Source organism: Dicentrarchus labrax, unplaced genomic scaffold (genome assembly GCF_905237075.1).
Source record: "Dicentrarchus labrax unplaced genomic scaffold, dlabrax2021, whole genome shotgun sequence".
Taxonomy (NCBI): Eukaryota; Metazoa; Chordata; class Actinopteri; family Moronidae; genus Dicentrarchus; species Dicentrarchus labrax.
In genome coordinates, this window is record NW_026136713.1 from 12,906,419 (window position 1) to 12,931,316 (window position 24,898).

Genomic DNA, 24,898 nt, shown 5'->3' on the forward strand with positions numbered 1-24,898 from the left:
AGTCCTGGTCCAGTTTGCAACTTATACAGGTGTGATGTAGAAACTTGAATCCACAAGTGCACAAACACTGAGAATGGACTTTATAGTGACGTAGGAGACATCTTGTGTCCAACAGAAAAACTTAAAGAAAAGTAAAAATAAAAAGAATTTGCATATTATTAGATTCTTATAGAAGTAGAGAATCAATGGAAATTATACACAAACACACATTTTTGTTCCAAGCAGACTCTTTGTGAATATGTCTTAATGAATGTTTCGGGGGATCTTTAAGATTTCGATGTACAAAAAGTGCATCAAGGAATTAAAAGTGTTTGTGTACAGTCCTGCTGCCCTCCACTGACTCACATGTTTACAGTACATCGTGTGGCCTGTTTGCACTGAGAGCTCTCATATGACAAAACTGAGCTCTGTTGAAAACGTGACAAGATCAATCGACAATTAATAATTGATGCGCTATTGGGCTACAAATATCCCATTGTACTTTTGATTCACACGTCTTCAATGTAGGCTATTAAATCGATTATTCGTTGATTTATTTCTTCTTTTTTTGTTGCAGATTCAGTTGATATTGAGAGAGAGAGCGAGAGAGAGAGCGAGCGAGAGAGAGAGAGAGAGAGAGAGAGAGAGAGAGACTCTATCCAAATATTGCCTCCAGTCCGGTAAGTGTTATGAGTGGGCCTATCATCCAGCATAGACATACATGAGTAGCGTATTCATTATTCATGTCATTGCAGTTGCCCTGTTATGATACAGTCCTATTTGGAGAGGGCTACCTGATTTGCTCAGCGCGTCCGTCAAAGCAGTGCGTGGCCCTGCGTCGGCTGGCTGTGCGCGCTCATAGGTCGGACCGAGAAGAATCGGAGGGGGAGCAAGCCAAGTGCGCGCCTACGAGACTGCGCGCCGCAAGGAGGGGGAGAGGTCCAGCTGCAAAAAAAAAAAAAAAAAGGAAGAAAAAATACGCCGTGACAATGGCAACATCAAGCATCTCGTAAAAAAAAAAAAGGTAGATCACAGGCGAGGGGGCGCCGCGAATCGGGAGTTTGAGAGGCGACGGCCCCTGTTTGTCCCGAGAAAAGGAGGCGATATTAGGACATGCTGGCTGCCCTATAGCGCGTTTCCTGGAATACGAATTCTTCCGTAATTGAAAATGGAGCGGCGGGGGAGAGGAGAGTCGCGCTGTCTCCATCATTGAGAGGCGCGTCCACCTGCTATTACTGGAGGCCCGGGCTGCTGCTGCTGCTGCTGCTGCTGGTGGTGGCGGTGGCGGGGAGGGTGGGTGGGGGGAAGACATGCAGGGGAAGTGTTTGCATTTCGGGGGAAAGACGCATCTCTGATACTGTCCAAAGCGGCTGAGAAAGGATCCCATTGCGACGGGGGAAAAAAACGCAGTTTGGGCGCATACGCTCTGGAGGTAGGCAGTGAAATCGTTATTATGCTGCTATTCAGCGTGTGCCGTGTGTGTGTGTGTTTGAATAGGGAGCTCTCTCTCTCTCTCTCTTAGGTATGCACATGACAGCTTGATTTATACACACGCTGATTTATATGCCTGCTTTTTTGCTTGATTTGATCTGATCGGACATTTTATTGAAAAGGGAGAACACACCAAGCATGCGGTGTAGTAGCTGCCCTGCCTCCTTGGGACAGCTGTCGTAGCCTACATTCATTCGTCTCTGCTCCATCGATTATCTATTCCCTGCGAAAAATACCCCCACTTTCTTTAAAGCTCAGGCACGGAGCTATTCGCTTAAGGCTCGGAAATTCAACACAAATACAGATACCACGTGTGGTTGTTCATATTGATGCCAGTTGCCTTTGCACTGTTTGTATGTTTTGAAGACAAACAGTGGCCTGTGGACGTCATTTTGAATCAACGGTATGCATCCCGAGCAGTGCTGCCCCCCCAAAATGAATAAGAAATGAATAAGGGGGAATAATCTATAGTCCAAACCAATGAATGATTCATGAATGGGCTATTGAAACCCAATGGGATAACACATCATCTTACAGCTAGGCCCCTCCACTGTGATGTGCCGAATAAATGATTCATAAACGGTTTATAAGCACACAATTCTTTTAAGAAATTGGCCTAAACATCATGATAGCAGAGCACACACACAGGTGCACCAAGGCATGTGTGAATGCCTGCACTGTGGGGTCACTAGATCAGTAGCTTACTGTGTCTGTGCTCCCCTTTAAGGATGCCTCATGACAGATGTTTACTGGATGTCCCAGTCAGCCACACTGAGAGCCAGACAAGCCATGCTAGAGAATAATGAGCTGCAGCCCATAATAACAGCCTCTGTGCTGTGGTTTTGTGGAGGTGTTAGAATCAGTTGTTAACTTTTTTTTTATTTTTTAAATAGGCTTTTAATTGGATTAAATTTTAATGAGCTAGAAATTTGCCTGGCTGATGTTTATTGGGATGCCTTGCGTGATGGGATTTTCAAAATAAGAAGTTGGTGAATTTATCGCCACAATTAAGGATCAGCACAGCACACAGTTGTCGACCTGACACGACTTGGTTTGATTAATGTTTTTGAGCTTTTATTAGCCGATTTGACAGGGTGTTTTTGGGCTTTTCAGCACGTGTTGGGTTATTTTTGTGGAAGATTTGCTTTAAAAAAAATGAAATGTATTGTTAAACCGATGGGGGCAGCTGTTAGTAAAATGCCTGTCAGTACCCTCTCCTCTAATGTGAAGACAGCAGTGGAAACCAGATGGAAGGCCATGCATTGATTGAGTCAAAGAGAGCCTATAAGAGGGCCAAATTGAGTTGACATGTTGATGTGGGAGTCATTATCATGTGTTATCATGTGTGCCGTCACACCATTGGGCTCCAGGCCATGTGACACTTAGAGGGGGGAGAGGGACTCCTTGCTCTGGCTGCCTGGCCTTGTTTGAAGATCATAGATGTGTAAACTTAAGAGGAGCTGTCATATCAAACTGTGTCTTCATTCTGTGTTTGAGGTTTATCTTAATAGCATTTGCCATTCACGTCTCCTCCTGGTCAGTCTCATTGTGCTCACTCAAGTGCCGTTCTCCGTTCAGTTGAAATTGGGTGAGAAATTGAGCCCAATGACACATTTCAACACCATGGCTCTGTTCCACAGTAGCAAGGACAGTGCTGGAAGGTTTTCTGAAAATGTGTTTAAAATGCTATCCGAGCGTTATGTTGCAGCAATAAAAACCAGCAGCTTGTGTACATAGTCTCTTATCTTCCCCTGCCCATGTGTGCTCTGTGGCTTCTCCTCTGCTTCAGCCTTCAGGCACATGTGTTGGGCCTCTACTACCACGTCTGTCGAATGGAAGAGAGTCTCAGTTATACAGAATGAACGGATCCTCAATCAATCATCCTTTTCTCCTTAGCAGTGGACACATTATTCATAGATGAGAATCATGTTTCTGAGTCATATTTTACACTTTGTGTGTTCTAATCACTATAAAGAGGGATAAAGAAAAGAAGCACCAATCAGGATACAGCACTGCGGTATCGTAAATGTTTGTTTGTGTAATTGTTAATATTATAGTAATCAGGTTTTTCCGGGTAGCTTTTAGTTCTGACTTACAAATGGCAGAATACAGAGCCCACAAAAGCACACAAAAAGGGCTTTCCTTGCATATATGGTGCCCTGCTTGGTTCTATGTTTGGAGTGCTGCAGTTTTCTCTGCACATTTTATCACTACAGTATGAAAAGCACCTTAGTTCTGTACCAGTCTATGTAGACGCATGCTGAGCCCATCAGGATCGACTGTATGCTTAAGCACACTGTGTTTGTGTCAGGTCACTGTATGCAGAGGCCTGCTGCGTCGACCCCAGCCTTGCGTTTAGGCTGTGACATGCTGGCTGTGGCCCAGCGGAGGCAGTCTTTCTCTGTGCTACTGCCGCTGCTGAGTTCTGTAATTAAAGGCAGAGGTAAGTCCAGGGGAGAAGGCTGGGCTCTGATTGCTTTTCATGGCCGTGAGGAGAGAGCTGCAGCATGTCCTGAGGGACTGAAGCGCTGCTGAGCTCTTTGCTGCCTGCTCTGCCCCCCCAGACGGGAGCTGTTCCAGGAAGACACACACACATTTGCAGTTGCACGCTACTGGCATACTCATGCACACACACGTAAACATACTCAAACACATCCTGCAGCACACACACATACAGAGTGGCTGAGAGAGGCAAGATTCTGTAGCTGACAGGCAAACTGTTCTAATCTACTTTAAAGAATGCCCTGTTTTAGAAAATATGTGTCAGTACGAGGCGTGAGGCACTGAGGCAAAACTGTTACAGTGCAGTCATGTAATGAATTAAAAACAGCGCGATCAGAGAGACATTAAGGATCTCTCCCTTGATTGGTTGCTGGTCGGCATTGACAGAGAGGTTGACATGTGATTGGGCTGAGTGTAGATGTGAGCAGAGGCTGCCTGTGGTTGTCTTGGACCAGCGCTCTGCAGGGGGAGAGCCCCCCTTCTCCCCACCTCCCCCCCTCCATAGCAGCAGCCAAACCGACAAGGGCTGCTCTGCACTTTGAGAGGGCCTGGCAAACATGGACACATATAGGATCTGGGTGGGCCCCAGCGCTTTTAGGGGAAAAATGGCCTTAGTGCTCTCCTCTCCTCTTTCTCTGAATTCAGCAGGCTGCTTAAAGTACACTGAGGGTTTAAACCATCACAAGTCCTATCAGAGAGATTCCTGTAGAAGGCAGAAGCAAGAGTACTTTGAGGACAGGAGGTTTAAAAGAGAGAGAGAGAGAGAGGGAGAGAGAGAGAGAGAGAGAGAGAGAGAGGGGAAAGCATTGGGATGCTATTTGAATGCCAAGTCCAGCCACGTTTTTGCACCGTGTTCATGAATTAGTTCTGCCAGGATAATTAAAGTAATGCATCAGGATTTCTGCCATTAACAAATAAAAGTCCAATTAAACTGGGGTCTATTAAACCACTTTCCACGTTGCCTACTTGATCTCAAAATGTAGGCTGGTGGCCGCTGGGACCATGAGCATGCGGGCTTGACGTTCATAGCTCATTTCCTGCTTCCACATCAGACCCTTATATTGCAGATGGATAGATAATGTGAAATTTCCCCCGTTCTGCTCACACTCTCTCGGGCCCCCTTGTATTTCAACTCATGGGATTCTTGAAACAGATAGTGAGATGTGATGCTGGGAAATTTGAGAAGGAGCCGAAAGAGGTGGGGATTTAATGCAGTGGACACAGGTGCACTAACATGAATGGTGTGAAAGCGACATATTCACAACATGACTCGGGAGGGAGGAAGCTATATGACGGAGCTGGATTTTAATTGGTTTCACACAGTGTGCTCCCATGTATTGTTCCCTTTGTAATGGCACACACAGTGGCAATAACAGCTCTGGTTTTTGTTATATAATAACACTAATAGATTCATCGCCCCTTGTCTAATTTGAACATTTTTCTTTCTTTTTTTTAATTCCGCATGTTGGAGCCGGAGGAGCCACATATCCATGTTACACTGGACATGTATACCGTCAGGGTCCTAAATGCGGGAATCATAAGCCACCTTCATTAGCCTTATCTTTGATTTGGTGGATGGAAAAGGGGGGGAGGGAGGGAGAGATGAAAAAAGGGGTTGATGATGAGAAAGGGAGAAAAACATAGGGTAGGTTTTACTGTGAGAGAGGAGACAACAGAGGAGCTGCAGAGGAGAGGGGGGATGGACATGGTGGGAAGATTAGAGGAAGGGCTGGACAGACAGAGGGAGAGGGGACAGAAAAAAGGGAGAGACATAGTTACTGTTGGTGGTGGGGGTTCAGGGTGCGTCCTCCCAGCACAGCCAGTTGGAACAAACAAACGGTCGTGAGACAGACAGTGTTGTTTCTAATGGGAGAGAAGCTCGCTGTGCCCTGGATGTTTCCCTCCACCTTTCATTTTCTAAATGCTGTTTTGTCTGTTCACCACTTAACAAGGCACCAGTGCTTCAGAAAGGAACCACGCTTTATTTGCTGCTGTACATAATTACCAGCCATTCAAGACAGGCTTGTTTGCTACTCTAAACGATGTTGTGAATTTATGTACAAATAAGAGACAGGCTATATTTTGCTGTAAATCTTTTCACAGTGTACAAGTTGGGTTTCTGAAATTTATGGCATTGATAGGGCTCGGCCTAAGATTTGTTGTAATTCATTTCGCTTTAATTGTGCTGCTGTTTGTGGAGACTCCGGCTTTGTGCCCTAATCAAACATTAGCAATAATTGAATCCAATAGGTATTTTATCATACGTTGCGGTTGATGTGGAGAGCAGAATGACAAAAGCCTGTTGAACAGATGCAATAGTCTTCCTGTCAGATACAGTCAGCTGACGAATGGCGCTTTACTTTCCATTTACCATAGCATGCCAGAGGCAAAACATAATCCATGCATGACACATCTAAGCAGAAGTCAAATGAGAAATGTTTTTGAATATCTTAACACAGAGAATGTGAATTGAATTGCATACATGAATTTCAAGTTGGATTTGACCCTGATCTGTTGGATGATGTTGCTGATGATACAACAGCATGACTGCTATTCTACTACGAGTAATAATTATAATCATTCACAGCTAGTGGTCCTTGTCACAGGAGTGGGGCACAATGGAAATAATAATTAGGACTTCTCATTTCAGATGCATTGCAGTAAGAGAGTATGAAGTGTGTATTGTGGCTCTCTGACTTCTAGGATATACAGCTGTGTGTATACTTGCTTGTTTCCCAGTGTTTGTACACGCCAGTAAGAATTTCTGCTGGCTCTGGGTTCTTCAGCTTTGTGACTCCTCACATACACACACACACACGTATGCAAATTTGTTTTGCATTTTGACAGTGACCCAGTCTTTGCTGTCATAAGGAAGTAGCTAATTGTAGCATAAAGAGACATGAAGGGCCAGGATGCCTGCATCACATTTATTCTGGGTCTCGCCCCTGACAGCAACGCTCAGTGACGTACTGAAGCTTTGTCATGCGCAAATAGACATTTTTCAACTGGCTATCTCTCAGTGCTCTTCTAACCCATTTCCCCAAGTCATCATTCAGCGACACTGTCAGAATACAGTCCACATATATCACAGTTGAGCCAGTAAAATGCTTTCCAGTAGGAGTCAAATATGCACCTCAGCGTAGCCGCTGCTGATAAAAGAGCTAATTCATCATTTAGTCACACAAAGCCTCAGAGATTCTTTGTTATATCTTGTATACTATTGGAGTTCATGAGATCTGGATTTGCTGAATAGTTTCCAGACTTTCCGTGCAATGACAATTTTGGTATTTAACTTTGTTTTTGTATGAAGTGCAACATTTATTATTCAATTTATGTATGTGATATTTCTTTTTGTTAGATATTTTTACCTCAAATAGTCGCATGTTTTTGCAACAAAAAGGCAACGAAAAAGGAAAGTGATGTTCTATAATACCATAACGTTTTAGGTATCAAATCTATCATGATTAGGGCTCTGGTATTAAACCTTTTTGACCTTTTTGTTTTAACTTTTTGAGTGCTGACTCACCTGTCAAGTCTTGAAGGCTAGCACTGAATGCTCGGCCAATCAGAATCATACTTTAGCTCATTTTAAACTGTGTTTCATTTAAGTAAAGTTCTTGTTTGGTTGCTTTGTGTTAAGACTAGGGCTGACTCGATTAGTCAATAAATTGATTTGTCAATCAATAGAAAAATTATCTTTTTTTCAAGCAAAATTACCAAACATTGAACACATAACAAGTTTAGCACCTTAATAGTGATTCATCTTCCGATTTTAATGTCTTATTTTACAGTAAACAGAGTATATTTTAGTAATAGTTAAAAAAGCATAAATAAGGTTTGAATATGCAACAGAAAGCACATGTTTGGCCCCTCATCCATATTGTCCAGTAATCTTTCTTTCTGTTACTGATACAGCGATGTTTCTGTCACTATGGGCTAAATACTTTGGGCTCATCACAACACCAGATATTTTCCTTTTATGTTCAAATGGCGTTGTGTATAACCTGCTCCTTTGAGATCTTTCTCTGAGCTGTGCATATATATGCTCGTGTATGAGGGCTCCTTTTTGCTTTGCCTTTTGTGTGCACTATTTGGGGATTTGCTTATATGGTTTATTTATGCAGGTAATTCCATTGAGAGAAACCCTTTGTCAGGGGAGAGCTAGTGTACAGTCTGCATGCATACTTTATAGCCAAATTATCTAATAGGTTTAAAGTCACTATCAAAGATGTATGCTGCTGCAGTGTTTTGGCTCCAGTGATGAGGCCTCTGGAGAGGTGGGGAGAGGTATCTATGTGCATAGTGTACGTGTTACAGTGTGTATGTGTGTGTGTGTGTGTGTGTGTGTGTGTGTGTGTGTTTGTGCGTATAAATTATGTGTTTTAGGGGCAGCCAGTGCTTACAGAATCCCTCTGTGCAGACTGTTAATCCTAGAGTCTACCTGGACTTAGTAACCTGACAGAAAATTAACAATAACAAACACCCGTCTGTCTCTCTCTATTACTCTTACAAATCTGCCTACAACTACCGAGGCTCCGCAGTGAATGCAGTGACAGCCTGCCAAGCTGTTGAAAATATGAATGTGTACGTACGCATGTGCACATGCTTATTTGGCCCCATGAGCTTTTATGTGGGCACGGAAGTTTGTTTTTGTGTATGCGCGAGTCAGTCTGCATTCGTACTATAATAAAATTATTTATGTTTTTTTCATCTTACTCTGTACAAAAATGATAACGAGCGAACCCTGTTATTTGGATAACTTCTCCTTCGTTGAGTGCCTACGAGGAACACACATTCAGAGGACAAAGGCTCTATTGTCGGAAGAAAAGTAAAACATTTTGTAACAATTTACACTTTGACTCCATCTCTGGGGGCTTTAGGAAATGTTAATTTAAGTTCCCATTATGAAATGTATTTAAATCAGACTAAGAATTAATTCCATTATTCTTGGAGGCAGCTGGGGCTCCTGTATCCGTCGAGACGGTTTGCTGCTCCCTCCTGAGACCTGTGGGTTTTCCCATCACTTTTAAAATCAATTACCTTTCTACCTCCCTCGCCTCTCCAACTCTCTCTAAGTACTCTCCTCATATTCTTCATTAGAAAACCCATCACTTCACCTATAGCTCACTATGAACACCTCAACCAGAACCCTGTGTATTTTTAAGTGTTCGTGGCACATTTGAGTGCCTCTCGCTCTGATTTATTAATATGTCTTATGTATAAGTATTGGCCTGCACAGATTCTCAGTCGGCTTTTTTGCAGACAGTGTTGCTGCCTCAGATATAAATAGGAAGGCAATCTGTGGCTGGGTAAGACCTGTTAGCCCTATGTGACACTAAAGCCACAACAAAGACACTGCTGTACTGCTGCTGAGGAGCGGCTGCAGCCCTTGGGAGAGATCATGTTATTCTCCCTTGTGCGCCATCTCACAAACATCTCACCGCACTAACTGAGGGGAATAAGCATGGATGGGCTTGACGGCTGCTTCCTATTTTAGTCATCGGCAGGTAGGCGGATGAGTTGAACTGCGGAGGATCTCTGTGCAGCGAAGTCTTCGTCTAATTAGTTTGTCTAATTATGTCTTTGTGCTGGAAATTTCTCAAATTAGTGGTATCGTGCAGAATGTGAGCATGCTCATTATGGTTGTCATGAGAATTGTTGCGGTGGTTGGAGAAGAGAGGAGAAAGGGAGAGGGAGAGAAGGAGTGTCACTGGAAGCAAAAGCTCTCCTCGGTCCAAGTCCCTTTATCAAACACAAGTATCTTGTAATGGGAGATGTAGCGCCCAGCTTCGTCCCAGGAATTCACAGGGAAAATGTTACTTTTGCCTGTGTAACACTCTACACCCCCCCTCCCTTCCTTCCTGTGCAGGGGTGCACCTATTTCTGGCAGGCCACAAAAAGGTCCCCTTTGATTTTCCCTCCTTGTGCGTCAGCTGCAAGAGTGTCACAGCATCAGGGATGTAAGTGTCTCACATGGAGACACTTTTTGATTTTCCCTCCTTGTGAGGTGCCACAGCATCAGGGATGAAGACCCCCCTCCTCCTCCTCCTCCTCCTCCTCGTCCTTGCCCTCACCCACGACTCTGAGTCTCTTCCCCTGGCCACCTAGTAAGGACAAGCCTCCTGGATCGCGTGCCAGTGACCCTCCCTGCTTTCCATGGCTTCTCCTCTTTCTTTCCCTTCTTCCTCTTCATTGCCTCCCTGCCATCCCTCTTTCTTTCTCTCTCATTCCCTCTATCCCTCTCTCCCTCTCCTTCCCCCACTCCTGGGCCTACAGTAATTGGTATTCCGAGTGGCAGCTGGGATCCATACAAACACAGCAGACAGGGGGAGAGAGAGAGAGAGAACGAGGCAGAGTGTGTGTGAGTGTGTGTGTGTGAGAGAGAGAGAGAGAGAGAGAGAGACATGGAGGCAGAGAGAAAGAGAAAGCCAGCAAGTCAATACGCTGGTTCATTAGAGCACTGAGTCACAGTGGCCGCTGCCTCGTTTGTTTGTGTTTGTCCAATACTCTGTCTTAAGCAGAGCCCACCGCCTCTGTCCGCTCACACTGGCAAACCTGACAGCAACACACCCCAGGCTGCCTGGCCGCCTGTGATACGGGCTTTTCTGTGCCTGTGAGTATTTGGACATACCGGCTTATGAAATAATTACCAAATCAATAGCTCAGAATTAAGCAAAGTGGGCCCTTTTCTCATGAGTCTCCCCAACGAAAGTCCAAGTTCATGCCTAGAACTGGGACAGTACGTATGGAAATTGGCACCGGTTTATCTGCATGTTATTCCATAATCATGCTCCAATTTAGTTATATTTTCCATGACTAATTATATGTCAGCAATATGTGATATTTTTGACTGGATTAACCGAGGTGTTGATGAGACACGCAGTGACAAAAAATAGCAGGTCTGATTATGGCGGCGGATGTAAAGAAGACAGGCCAGTTCTCTGAAACGGAATTTAGAGGGAAAAAAAGAGGGCGGCTCCATTAGGCAGCAAAAATAGGTTCCTGCAGTTATTGAAAATATAAAAGTGGATGTTCCAAAAAAACAAGAGGGAGGAGTGTTCTCCGGTCACAGCGAGCTAAGAGCAGACCACTTGTCGGGATATTGAAAGAGAGAGAGAGAGAGGCAGGTTAAGAGAAAGGGCTGAAATGACCTGTTCCTCTCTTCAAGGCCTGTTTATTTTGGAGGAAATAGTTATATGACGGTTGCTGTGTGGCTGTCTGGCCGGGGCTGCTGGCTCCCAGGGCCCTCATGGTGCACAGTGACCTCTCATTACCACTGCTTGAGGGAGCGTGAAACGGAGGAGATCACTCCAAAGGGCAGCTGTGTAGATGCGCCTAACCTTTTAAACCATCGGAATACGTCAACCATACAAATAACTCATTAACCTTATCCATTTAAATGAAAAGCTCCTACTTTTATCCCACACCCCCTTCTTCTCTCCAGTATGAGATTTGTTTAATTGCCCATTGGACATGATGAAAATGGCAAGTCCCTTTGCAATGTGGTGTGGTCAAGCCAAGCCATACCCCAGGGCAGTGGGGATTGGCCCCCTTTGGCCCTGACACTGAACAAAGCTGGTTTAAGATTTTGGGGGTGGACGAGAAATTGAGGGTTAGGGGAAGTGATAGTACGTTAGCATGTGTGTGAGTCTGTTGAATGTTGTTTAGGAAGCGGCCTCTGGCTCTGTCCAGCAGCACAGGAGGGCATTGATTGGAGGAGCTCAATAGCTTGGGCCTTTTAATCACCTCGCTCAGAGGCTGCATTGTCCCACAGGCCTGGAGAATAAGCGCTGCTAATACCCCTGTGCATATGCACACAGCCACTGGCTCCCAGGCTTCTGCAACCCCTCACAGACCCACACAGCCACTAATCAATAGGCCTGATTACCAACAGGGAGGCAGAGTGCGTTTTGTTCTCATTTGTCCTCAGAAAAGCTTGTCCACCCCCCCCTTCTGAACGTCTTGCCAACTTCCCTTTCGTTTAGACACAATATGGTATCATTTAAAGACCACGACCGTGATGTTTCTGTTATTCTGATGAGGAATTCGACCTGCTGCGCCTACAGTTGGATCCGATGGTGTCAAGACTAAATGCTTGTTCTCTGAGTCTAGAATAATGTGCTGTTCTGACCCAGTTGTAAAGAAAACATTTAGACTTACACATCAGCCGTCTAAAAATGGCATTTCTCTCACTCTCACTCTCTGCTTTGCACTCTGTCTCCATCTCTTCTCTCTCTCTCCCTCCCTCAATCTGTCTCTCTGCTTTCTTGGCTGTCATATCTCTTTATACTGTTTAGAAATGCTGTACATTGTGTTAAAGGGTTGTGACTGATAGCCTGCCAATTTCAGCTGTGGCACATCAGAGAGGCTACCCCCCCTGCCCCCTCCCCTACTGAACACAGAGAGACACACATTAAAGCCGTGACAGTGTGCTCCCTTTACTGTTTAAGTGTTTCACAGGAAAGCTGAGTTTTTATTTATTATGGGTAAAGGCCACTAAAAAACACTGCGGCCTTTACCAAACTGCAACATGCAAGAATGTCTCGATGCAGGAAAACACAGAAACTCCCTCCTGGCGTGCTGGTTTGTGTGTTCTAGATGTGCAGCAGCTTCACACGAGCAATAGAGAAGAATTATTGTTCTCTCTCATCAGAGATTCTGGGACCATTTATATTTCCATCTGCACAGCCTATCAATAAGCCTCTAAGCCGGGTTTCAAAAACTAATAACATCAATGACTTTAAAAGGGAAAACAAATATCAAAGGAAGGCGGCGTATTAGCACACCGAGATGGCGGGTGAATATTGAGATTTGAGTTTGTAGACGATCTGAAGGGCAGAGTAGGGCTGTTGTTTTGTCCCATGCCCTCCTCATTATTACCCTCCATCACACTGTACACACACTTTTTCTCTGACTGACACCCTTCTCTGCATTTTTCTGTCATGTCTCGCGGCCCTTCTTCCCTCTGCCCTCCCTTTCCCATCCCTTCTTTCTCCCTCTTTTTCCTTTCTTCTCCTTCTGTCCTCTACTACCCCCCTCTTCCCACCCCACCTGCCCCTGTCCTTTGGTTTTGAAGCCAAGTAAAGGACTCGCCTTCTGAAGCAACGGGGAAATAATTTGTGGCTCGGAGAACAAAGGGAAATCTTTACTGTGAGAGTAATGGAATGGGTTTTGTGATGTGGTCTTCATTGTACACTCTCGTTTTGAAAAACAAAGTACTGATAAAAGCTTGTGATTTAAAGAGGAGAAGAATACGGGTATAATGTGTGATGGATAAAATACATCCCTTTCTCAGGATCATTATTATTAGATGTAAAGAAGTAACTTAAAAAGAAATATATTCTACAAAAAAATCACTAGTGTGCATTAACTATTTATCATCTGCTTATTATTTATAACTCTATTGTGTCTTTGTCATTGTTATTGTATTTTGGTGGGGTTAGTAGTGTTGTAGGAGTTGGCAAACTGCAGCTACTGCAATTTCAGGGCTAACATAGAGTTTTAAAAAGCGCCATGTGCAATCCATTATGGTCACGTATTGACTGGAAATTCCTCAAAGCCCTCGACAGACCTCCATGCTCACTTATTGAGCTGTTATCAATGAACTGCTTTTGTCTTGGCTCAAGAGACCGTGGACATATTAGCGGGACATTTATTGTGCTAGAAAAGAAGGAATTGAGAAGCCAAAGATGCAGCTGATATTTCCACTGAAGACTTACTTGTTAATCTCCCCAACAAATATTTTATAAATACTATAATTTGATCTATAATTTGGTCTCATGTACTGAAACTGTGTAGATTTCTTGTGGCTCCTTATCTCAGAACGTTATTTTACTTTTTCATCAAATCTGCATGATGGAGCCTTTGACAGCTTCAGCCACTACGCTTGTTTTTGGAAAATGAAATCAGGAAACTCAAGAAATGAAGCTCCATCTCTTGACAAAAAGAAATAAATTTTACTATAGCAATGTCTCTGCCTTTTACATGAATGGATAAATCCGTTAGTGACCCTTCTGTATTCCAGATTTTTAAAGTAACCTGAAAGTGCGTCATTAAATCATCAAAAATATTTGAAAAATAACACAATTATTTTTAAAGAAAGTGAAGTAGCGCGCTCAAGTAGGATTTAATGACCTTTTTCAGTTTATTGCTAGTTGGCTGTAATAATGCTGCAGATCTGCTGGACTTTCTAGTGATAATGGCTGGGTTGTTCGTCATTGAAGAGAAAGAAAAGAAGTGTTTCTTTGCACTTAGGAACAACCGAACTGATGAGTGACTGATGAAAGTGGTTTCTTTGCCTCAGAACCTTACACAGGACACAGACGAATAGCTGAACTGATTTTTAGACATTATTTATGTTGTGAATTGTTAACTGTATTGTAAGCCATTTAATAAAAATAATGAAGACAAATAAATCAGAAAAGCCACTGATTTCTGGCCATGAGTGGACAGGAAAATATCAAACACAAATTATCACATGCAGGGAGAAGGGTCCAACTGCAGTCCTCCCTCCTGAAGCCGCTACTTCTGTGAGCCAATGGGATTTGAGCATAGTATAGTAGACAACTTGAACTTATGTCACCTTAGAAGTTCCCTTCAAAATCTGTAAGAAGATCTACCAGGCCTAATTTAAAAGTTTGTTCCGACTTTTTTAAGCCAAGGGCACTGCTGCACTGCAGGTGTTTCGGTTTAACGAGTGACAGCGTTAACTGGTGACTTAATCCCAAATGCGTCCCTGGTTACTTGCAGTGACGGCAGCTGTTGAAAACACAAAACAGAGTTCCTTAATTTAATGTTCAGTATATATTTGTCTGGTCCTTTTTGTCCTAAGTAAATTAAACTGTTGCCAACAAGAATCATTCAACTTTCTTGAAGTTGCTTTTTATACGGGGGAAAAAAATATTTTCTGTTCTGTTCATGTTTTCAACAACCGCCATCATTATGAGCAAGCATTCGGCCGAAGGTCACCGGTAATATATTTTGTATCTGTGAACTATAAGCCCTGGCATTTGACTTCTGAAAGAAAATACAATAAACCCTGAGAGGGACCTGAAGAGAGAGAGATTGGAGGTGCTGCAACTGGACCCTTTTGCATCTAGCAGACATTGGAGCAACTTTAGCATTCATTTGGAGTCATGTTTCTGTCCACCTGACCTGTAAGTCTAATATTCAGCCTCCTTTTAGGTGTTATTTTGTCTCCATCAGGTCCAGAGAAAACTGGCCTTAGCTTGCTAGATGCTTGACTTTGCTCACCTGCCAGTTGCTATGTTTGTCTGATGTTTAGTGCTGGGCAGACACTGAATCATAAAATGGTTTTACCAGACCTTTTTAGCTTGAATAATCTGCCCACCAGGGTTGATGAGAGCAACCAGCGAAACCATTGTGTGAGTGGTAAAACCAAAACAGTAAACTTAGTGTCAGTAGAGGCTAAAAAGGTGAGTTGAGCTGCAGAGTTTGGTAATAATTCTCATGATTAAAGCACCAGTAGTGAAACAGTGGTTCCAGTCATTGTTTAAAAAAAAAAAAAAGACTAATGCAGGTTTGAAGATGTTGTGTTCAGAAAAAACTGTCTGCTAGTTCAACCTGCAGTTACAAGTTGGAGAGTCATTAGCATTTGACCATGATTGATGTCCAGACACTGAATTATTCTCTTGAATTCCCACATCTTGATTTAGATACAACTTTGTGTTGGTTGGTGTATATTTAAACTTTGTAGATATCCAGTTTTGCAGTGTTTATGCTACGCTAACCGCTTATGGCACCTGGCATAGATTTTTTGGCAAAATACCCAAATAGTTATAATGATAATACAAAATTAATAGCAGGAAATTAAATCAGACCCACACAAATTTCAACAGTCATAGTGAGTGAGTAAAGTTATTAATAGCTTTCACCAAACCAATATAACCCCCCACAGATAAGTCTTATTGTTTCGCTTAAGTTACTTTAAGTTATGAAGCATTAAAAATCTCACTTATTGAACCTCTACGTGAAATGTGAATCAGACAAACTTGGGATGATTTGTGCAGCTTTCAGGGAGGGAGACACTCCTGTAGCCTCCTTTGCCCCTTGACACTGACTTTCACAAAGTTGATAGAGGCCAAGTACGAACCTATCCTGACATCACACATTGGTTTGTGGAGTAGCGTTTTGAAACCTCGAGTTTGGCCTCATAGTTGTCACCATGACAGTTTGTCTGAGCTAGCGGAGGTGACGTACTGTGAGTGGAGTTGATCTCATTGGCTGTTCAATTTTGACTCAATCTTGACAATGTCATCTTGCCTGGTCACACATGATTATACACTCATTACAGATAATTAGTACACTAAAATATGTTCCTGAAATGATTTCAGGTGAGAATTAGTCAACGCAGGAACAGAATCTTGCTTCATATTTGATCAGCACTGCCTAGTTTGACAGTTTGATCTGAGTTCCCTGGACGGACTCACTGAAAATGACCTGTCAATCACAAGGTAGCCACGCCCAAAAGCATACCCTGGTTTATTGTCTATTTTATTCTAAACTGGACCATAATTTAGTGAATGAACATCATGCTGTATGGAAACAGACTTGAAACTAGCAATTGAGACCACAAACTTATCAGGAAACTGTTTACTGAGCTAATACATTAAGTGAGAAGTCGGATCATTTCTCCATAAGACTGCATTGTATCGTTTTCTTTTTGCAGCTAATGTAGCTGCCCCTGCTGGCCGTTACACAGAATACAGGTTTAAGATACTTCCATGTTGGCTTTACTTAACAGACCCGGAAGCCATTAATATACTGTCAATGATAGAGGTGTGTGTATGTGTGTGTGTGTGGAGGGGGTGACCTCAGCTCCCTCTCTGGTAGCTGCTGGAGTCGCAGTGTTAGTCATCTTTTATTCTCATCCATCACCACAGTTGTCAGGGGAAACAGACCTTACAGTATAACAACTTTACTGTCCTTTTGTCACCCGTAATTACACAAGATCCTGCAGTGAAATGTTTTACAGCATTGTTTACAACTAAAGACAGCTACCCAGCTTTAAAATACAACGCTGTGTTTATTGCAGTTCTGTATATACTGCCAAGATAACTACATTAAACCTTAAAAATGTCCTTGGTACAATTAATACATGATATTAAATCCATTTGTAGTGTGTAAAGTGTTTTTCGTTTTTAACATCAATGAGTGTCCAGCACTTGATGTAGAGACTGGTCCACCACACTGCAGTAGTAAAAGGAAGTCAGTGTAGCTTTTTGCTGTTTATTTTTTCCCACATGCCTATAATTGTGTTCCACACAAATCTCTAAAACATATCTCTTCTTTCAGATATCATATCTCTTCGTACATTTTTCTTGACCTTTAATGAATTGGATTAGACCATTTGGTGAAAGAGACAGTATGGTCAGACGTAAGAAGACTGTCCTCCCAATAATAACGATAGCATCAGTCGTTTCAGCAAGTGCCCCAAAATGACATACGTTCAACTGACAAAGCCCTTCGACATCTGGCCTTAAAACAGGAGAACATCAGAAACCACAATTATTCCCTAACCTTAACCATGTGTTTGTTTATTTTCATTTATTTAAATAATATTTTATAATAATATTTTAATATTTAAAGTCCCCCTCCACTCAAAAAATGTTTTTCTTCTTGCTCCTACAGTGTGATGTTTGAATGATGTATTGTACAGTATGGTCAGACGTAAGAAGACTGTTTTAGTTTGACACTAGAAGGATGTTTTCACATTCACCTGTTGAAAGTGGAAAGTTTCTCCGTGCTCATTGAAAATCTGATTTTTAAGGGGCGGGGCCTTTAAGCATGATTTGTAACATCACAAATAGTTTGGAAGTTAAACTTGGTTTAACCAAGTTGCAACTTATACAGGTGTGATGTAGAAACTTGAATCGACCAGTGCACAAACACTGAGAATGGACTTCAAAGTGAAGTAGGAGACATCTTGTGTCAAACAATAAAACTTAAGAAATGAAAAGAATGAACATATTCATATTTATTGACACACATTATTGTTCCAAGCAGACTATTTGTATATATGTCTTAATACATGCCTGGAGGGGATCTTTAACACATACTTACATACATAGTTGTGATGATGAAAAGCAGTTTTATGTGATGGGAGGAGTGGCAGGGAGGTATTATTCTGCAATATTCTTGTCACCGCTGTCCTGTGAAAATATGTTATCTCTAAAATGTTGAATTTTAGGCTCTTTATATGATGAGAAAAGTCTCTTACCTCATATGTTTTATAAACCCTTTAAAAACCAATTAAACAACCTCACTCATGCCATTGAAAGAAGATCTGTTTTTCTTCATGGAGATCCATATCTTTCACAGGACAGCAACATTATATTGGTCAGAATGTGTAATAACAGCTTGACATGACCAGTAAAGACACTGGGAATGAATGTAATGATATTTTTGTTAAAAGAAAATATAATTTTGTGAAATATATGGCATTTATTGTTAAATTTGCATGGAAAATGGAAATTTAACAATAAAAATTAAACATTAATCACCAACCAAACCAACCTCGAGTGTTTTGGATCAGTCCCATTGCTGCATTGTCATCCATTTGTTAAAGCTGCAAAAGCACAATAACAGTGTTATAAAATGGACGTTCAATAAGTCCCCCTTTTTATTCTATATCAGACACATTGTCACAGAATGGTCAGGAGATCAAGCTGGCCATGTCCTCAAAGAGCCTACAGGAGCATTCAGAGGGATCTTCCACCCCAGCTGTCATGTTCTCCACATCTCTCTCACCATCTCGGAGCACGAGGAGAGAGGATGTGAAATAGGAGGTTGCCCGTGCATACAGCCATTAATCACAGGCCCAGAGGTAGTAAACACTTTGATGGTCATTAGAAAACAGTTCTATTACAGAGGTTACTGTGTCTAGCGGTTAACCTTCTCCTCTTTGATGTATAGCGTAGGTTTTTAGAGCGGGAGGAGACAGGGGGGAGGAGAGAGGAGGAGGAGGAGGAGGAGGAGGAGGGGAAAGCATCCTCACCTAGGCTGGAATGTCCCCCTTCAGCAGCTTTTGAATCGTTGTGCAATCATCGTGCAACCTTTTGTTTCCCTCCCCCTTTGCGCTCCTCCTGCTCCCCCCATTTTTCCCTTCCTCCCCCTTTTCTCCCTCCCTACCTCCCTCCTGTCATCTGAAATGTGCCCTGCATAAGTGGAGGCAGCTGCTTAAGTGCTGAGAGAGGGAGGAGAAGGGGAGATTGGAAGTGGAAGGAGGGAGGTAAGGGCCGAAGAGAGAGAGAGTCTGACTCACAGTTAGCTTTGCTTTCCCTCCCTGAATGCTGCAGCATCTACTCCTCCCATTGCACTCAAGGTCTCTCTCTCTTTCTCCTTTCTCTCCCTTACACACTCACATGCCCTCTTGTACATGCGCACAGACACAGACACACACGTACACAAACACTTTTGCAAGCATAAATAAGCTTGGTTCAGTATTTTACTTGAGGTTTCTGGGTTGTTGAAAATAATTTTGTATTGTGCCGCCTTGGTGCATTATTGACTTGAGAGGCTTTATTGTCATCTTGTTTTTTGTTATGAAATGTTAATGCGGACCCTCATAATTAGGGTGGCTGTATTTGATGCAGCTACCAGCCTTATCTCTTACTGTTGTGCTTCAGTGTTACTGTTGGTATAGGCAGGGCTACTGACGCAATACAAGAAATAACACACGGTTAGAATAGTGACAATTGTCTCTGCCAATAAAATGTCAGATGAAATGTTACTGGAGCTTAAGGGCAATTTGGCGAGCGTTTGTGCCTGTGTCTTTAGTGCTCTTGTGGCAGTAGGCTTCATAGCTAAAAGCACACTCCCCTGCAGTGGAATTACATAGTGGTGGTGACGCCAGCAGAAGCCCAGGGCTTTTATCAACTGTCATTCACACAGGAGAAGCTGGATACAGGCTGCAAGGCCACCACAGCATGGCACAGGACAAAAGCCTAATACAGGGCTGTAATTGTCGGGAAAAAAGGGCATCTAACAAGGTTAGAGAGATGCCGTAGCGAAGTTGAAGCACTGTTCCAATGACAAAACCGGACTGTAGCCTTGATTTGGATCAGCGAAGGCACTTCCAAAGAAAACGCTGATAATACTCTCAAATCAGTTGGTCAATCATGTGTGGACTCATCTCAGATGTAGCTTTAGATCTGTGATTAGTGCAGGTATCAATCATATATGATAAAATTATACATGATTAAAACAAGTTAGTGTGATTCTAATAAGCCATGTGTTCAGTACAAAACATATTAATATCTCAATACTATTATATAAGTATCATAGTAATTACATTACTAGTGCTGTGTATTGACAGGTACTTGATTTTTTGATCAAATACTTTTAGTGTGCTAGTCACTTGATTAGTTGAACAATGGTGAAATTAATAAAATTCTGATAATCAATGGATTCTCACATTTTAAGCAAAAAGGCCAAAATGTCATTTCCACCATCAGGGCACCCTGGTTTTGTAGCTTTCTGTGATAATGAACTGAATATCTTTTAGTTTTGGAATGTTTAGGAAATTGGAATTGGCATGTTTCACTATTTTTTGACAGTCTATAAGATGAATTAATTATTCAAGAAAATAATTTCTAGCCACAGTGCACCATCTTTGTTTTGGAGATTAATTACTGTGTATTATTATCTGTAATATTACCATCAACTACTTGTGTAGGTTGTGTAACACTTACAAACATATGTTGAATTTATTATTTACATAAGCAGCACCATTGAAACAGGTTCTCTGTCGTGTTCCAGCACTCATCTGCAGTTTGCAGTTGGAGAGGAGTTCGGTAGTGTCACATGTCAAGTGACTGCCCCCAGACATTATTTTTTTATTGGTCTTGGCCACAAATCAATTTTATTGAAGAGCCAACTCTGATCTTTTACAGTACATTTTAGAGGGGTTTCAGTGATGTAATCCTCATCCATTAACTTGTTATGAACCATGATGCAAAGACTGTTTTTTTCTTAACAGAAATGTTGATCTTTTTCAAAAACAGTCATTTGCTCTTGTTGCCTAGAGGTTTAAGAAGCAAGCTTTTGAGCAGAGGGCAAAAGTATGTGCCCAATGCGTGTGACTCTCTCCTCCCTCATAGCAGTTTCACACAGAAACTCTGTGTTTTTCACAAGATAATGAACAGACGCTCCACCTGCGTTTGACCTCTACAGCCTGCTTACATCCCTGGTTGTCAGTATTCACAGGTCAGCAGCTGTAGTTCCATAAATAGGTTAACCTGATACTAAGATGTGTATACTGTATATTTGAGCTAATTGGAATTTGTCAACTTTTGCATCATTAAAAGTTGTTGCTGCAAAGTTTACCCTAAAAATTCAACCTTGTGCGGAGTAACTTTGTAGAAAAGGTTTTATTTGGTCTCCTTATGAAAAGTGAATCTAACAAACTAAATGTGCAACAATCTAAAGACGTGTTGTTATAGACTGAGAAGAGCAGAATTCATGATTTAGGGGTTCAGAAGTCACAATTAGTTCAGCATTAATTCTGCAGTAATGATATAATATTCCTGTACTGTTATCATCACATGCTTGAAACACATGTTGATCCTTTCACACCAAAGCCGTGTTAAACCCAGTTTGAGAACAACATCAGGAATGCTGATTTGTTTGGACTGACAGCAAATGTGGGTTTATTCCAGGTTAATGCATTACGATGACCGGGGAATGCACTGTGGAGGTATTGTACGTAATACCTCTAGGGGTATTAAATCTGTGGTTATACACTTAGTGAAACTGTGTGAATGTTGTGGATGATTGTCCTATTACGAATACAAGCTAAAAAACAACTTACTACTATATGCAATATAGTAATGAATCATTTTACTGCTGTTTTATTAAGCTCATATTTTTTTAGGCTGGAGGTGATTTTGAATCAACAGGCTAACATTAGCATTGATGTTTTGACCTGAGATGATTAGGGTCAAGGTTTCTGACATTTTCTCATACATATTCATGATCAGGGGACGGGCCTATGGTTAGGTGTGGGTTAAAAGAATCCTCTGTTGGATCACTTAGAAAGAAAATCTATGAAACAAAAGGAGAAAACTATAAATATTCATTATTTTTTTATCAGTTTACATACCAAAAACTATGACATGCAGTACAAACAAACTGTTTTCATTCATTGCTTAATTTAAAAGGCTATTCAGGATTCTCAAGAAAGAATGAATCATCTGGAACCAGCTTTTCTTTTCCTTCCTGGAACTCTTGTTTTCATGAACTGGCTGGAAACACAAAAAATGCAAACTCCCGGTATCCTGAGTGTGGTTGTGGCCCAAATAATGGCGAGCAGAGATCAGAGAAATCAGCGCTGCACACTCTGGAAAGACCATTCGATGATTGTTGGTTAGAAATGAGTTATCAGCAGGTAAGCTTCAATAATGACCAATCAAATAAGCTCCTATCATCCCACTAAAAAAGTGGGCCCCCTGAGGACGGGCCACATGTGCTTCTTTTATGACAAAACAGAGGAATACAGAAAAACCTAAATATGCTTCAAAGGATTTCCATGCGTAATGGTGCAAGCTATTTGAAAAAAGACGGATGTCTGGAGTTTTTGATTACTAAAGTGATTAGTAAGCAGTCTGCATTTAGTTAGTCACATCATATAATATACTGTTTGTTTGTATTTGTGTCCTCATTAGATGCTGTATCACACCAGCCATTTTTCCTGGGGTTTATATAAAAATATACATGGTGACAAACCAAATCAAACCGGTTACCCACAAATAATAATGACGATGACACTACAACACACACAGCTACACCCACATATACGTGTCACTCTGCACATCATAGCTAAGTCTAACTGGTCAGTGCTCTGAAGCTTCTCAGAACTGGCTTGATGTTTTAAAGTTAGTGCTGACCTGTGATGTTATCAGTCTGTTGGTAGTGAGGCTGATTGGAGGAGATGTGAAGCTCGGGCTGCTTAGATGCTTGTTTTCTTCTGGGCAACTAGTGATCATGCTTGTATTGGGTTCTGCATATTTTCTGTGGCACTCTTACACAATACACTGACATACCCCTTCTAAACACAACTTACATGTTGTAACGGTGCCCAGTTTACACTTCAGATGTCATTTTTGATTATAATCAGTCCCTTCAGGATTTCCCAGGCTTTTTGGGAGGTTGTTGCAGCCTAAAATGCCTGATTTCACAGCAGCATTAAAAAAAAAATGTAATGCATGTTTTGTTTTAGGCCTTTATTTGTATTGGAATTGCAGGAAAAATTTGCAAAAAGTTTTGTATTATTCATTAAAAATTAAAGTCAACTTGTTCCAGTAAGAATGAAATCATTTAGCGTCATATGGCTCAATGTTTTCTGTGGGGGACTGCTATGATTGGTGAAACTCACAGGAAACTACAATGATTGGTCAAATTTGTGGAAAAGTTGTGATGATTGGACAAAATTGCAAGGTTGGACAGAATTCACAGGGATTGGTTGAATTTGCTTTGCAACAGGGACTGTATAATGGCATGTTGCAGGAAAGGATGCCTTAAAAACAGTATAATTCAGAAACCAAATAAATAACTTACATTTGAAACAGTTATGGCCTCAAAAGAAGAATAACTAAATGATTTAAACTTCTATTCAGTTGCTGTCCCCACAGTGTTACATGACAAAGGAGAATACTGTCGTATGAATACTGTTTTACCCCCAAAATACTCTTTGATTTTGCTTTTTATTTTGCAGTCCAAAAAAGCACAAGGTTAACTAGGTTAAAGTTGTTATTTGTTAGTCCATAATATGTTCAGCTGATATTCTGTGATGCAAATAGTTCTAACCCTAGGCCAAGGGTCTCGAACTCAAATTTACTTGATGCCACTGGTATTGTCATGTCAAAGGAGGGCCAGTTCAACATTCAGATACTACAAGAAAGCACAATATTCTGTACCTAACAAAAAAGAAACAGCAGTTTCTATACATTTTTTATATAACATCATCTTATGTCATCTTTGTTGTCAAACAACAAATGAAAGTCCGGAAACCTGCTCTTTTCTTATCAAGCCTTTGCACACATTTGTGGGCACCTTTGACCTTTGTTTTTATTTAGCACAAAACAAATGATAAGGGGTACTTAAATTTGATATGATATTTGATATTTTTGGAGCAGCAGTTTGAGATCCTTGCCCCAGTCTAACCTTCTACTTCTATTTTGAAGTTTTAAGAATAGTTTTCCAGCTTGTTTTCGGCATTATAACCTGTTCCTATTTACATCTGCATAGATTTTGATTATAAGCTTCAAATTTCTTTTACCAATAACTGGTGATTTCTTATATTCTTATTTAAATGTTGCACAGGGGTATCTTTGTCTCTTGCTATTCTTTAGTTGTCAGTCTGGTTGAACCATTGTACAGTGTTTTGTTCTTCATGTACAAAACATTCCTGAAAACTGTTAATACAAAATAACATTTGTAAAGAGGGCTTTCTACAATCTAAGAACATGACACACCATTAAGAAATACTCCACTCAGTCGTCTAACTGTACTGAATCAAACTTTTGTGGCAGCCCAATTTCCTTTAAAATAAAATAATGTTCTGTCTTAAAGCCACACACTCATTACCGTGATGAAATTATTTATTTCAACATATAGAGATTTATGGTTTTCACAATAAAATACAACAGTCACCTGGCATTTATACTATTTAATGGTTTTCTGAATCACTTGAGAAGCCAATCAAAGGATGGCCTGAATCAAAATGTTCACATACAACAAGAACAAACTAGGGAAATACAGGATGAACAACATAATGCATTCAAATTAGGAAAGGAATCCACAAAATACAAATCTGTATCTACACATATAATGCTTTCATTCAATATTTAAGGTCAAATAACCAAATCCAGAGCCACAAATAGAATAAATGTTGTGGATTTCCTCCCTA

The 24,898-nt window shown here is 41.4% G+C and overlaps 1 protein-coding gene across 1 annotated transcript in view; it reads left to right on the forward strand.

Annotated features, from left to right (window-relative positions):
- Positions 1 to 1,288: 1,288 nt before the first annotated feature.
- Positions 1,289 to 24,898, forward strand: part of nexmifb (neurite extension and migration factor b) — a 51,816-nt gene continuing 28,206 nt past the window's right edge. The window contains 1 exon segment of the mRNA XM_051418903.1: positions 1,289 to 1,411. The gene's annotated coding sequence lies outside the window, so the exon portion shown is untranslated.